The sequence below is a fragment of the Archocentrus centrarchus genome, chromosome 4 (genome assembly GCF_007364275.1).
Source record: "Archocentrus centrarchus isolate MPI-CPG fArcCen1 chromosome 4, fArcCen1, whole genome shotgun sequence".
Classification (NCBI taxonomy): Eukaryota; Metazoa; Chordata; class Actinopteri; order Cichliformes; family Cichlidae; genus Archocentrus; species Archocentrus centrarchus.
This window is the reverse complement of record NC_044349.1, coordinates 16,899,006-16,899,962: the sequence shown is the minus strand read 5'-3', so window position 1 is coordinate 16,899,962 and position 957 is coordinate 16,899,006.

Sequence of the window (957 nt, the reverse complement as noted above, 5' to 3'; positions counted from 1 at the left end):
GAAAACTAAGGCTTCTTATGGCTTTTATTTTTACCTCAAAAACTTTTCAATGTATAAAAATTATAAGTATATTATTACTCCATGTAATGTTACAATATTACATATGGTATATTATACACCTAACATGGCCTAAGTGTTTGTTAATGAGGATAACATCTGACCTCTGTGAGTTCTGTAAAAGCTGAACCATTGGACTGCTTTGAATACGCTTCTTACTTAACTTGAATACTTATTTTTTTATGCAAATATTAATATGGTCATTTAATACATGTCATCTGCTCCGTGCTCAGAAATCGCTCAGGCAGAAAGTGGCATTCTGATTGTAAATGTGTGAATACATCCTCCAAGTACTGTTTTTATGTACTGCAACTAATAAAGGGCAGCTATAACATTTTTATATTTTTGGTATTTTTAATTAAATTTCCACATCTACACCGGTTACTATACACATTTAGAAATAACTTATATGGCTTGTGATTTGTTAAGTCATGTTAAGTCCATAAATAAGATAAACATATCTCCCAAAGGCCGTTAGTCTGGTGACCTCTGGCCCACTATCTGTCTGCTCTCCATTTAATTTAATTATTTATTTAATTGTCTATTATTTGCTTCAGCCACTACTTATTAATCTGCAGTTTACTTTTAAGCAATTGTCATTTTATTCATTGAGTAAATAATAAAACCCAACAGACTGAAAACCTAAATCCACTGTTAGGACTATTTCCAGTTGAGGAAGAGACACTATCACTTAAATAAATTAGATTTACAGATTGATTTCAGAACTATCCGGAGGAGGTGGTCTTTGAACCTTTAGATTCTTTTTGCAGAAGACAGACAAGGAAATTAGAAAAAAATGGCTTTTATCTGTGATTCTCTGTCACTCTATTGGCCCTGTGGTGGATTGGCAGTGCATCTATGATGTACCTCACCCGCCCTATGCCAACTTTCCTGCAACCC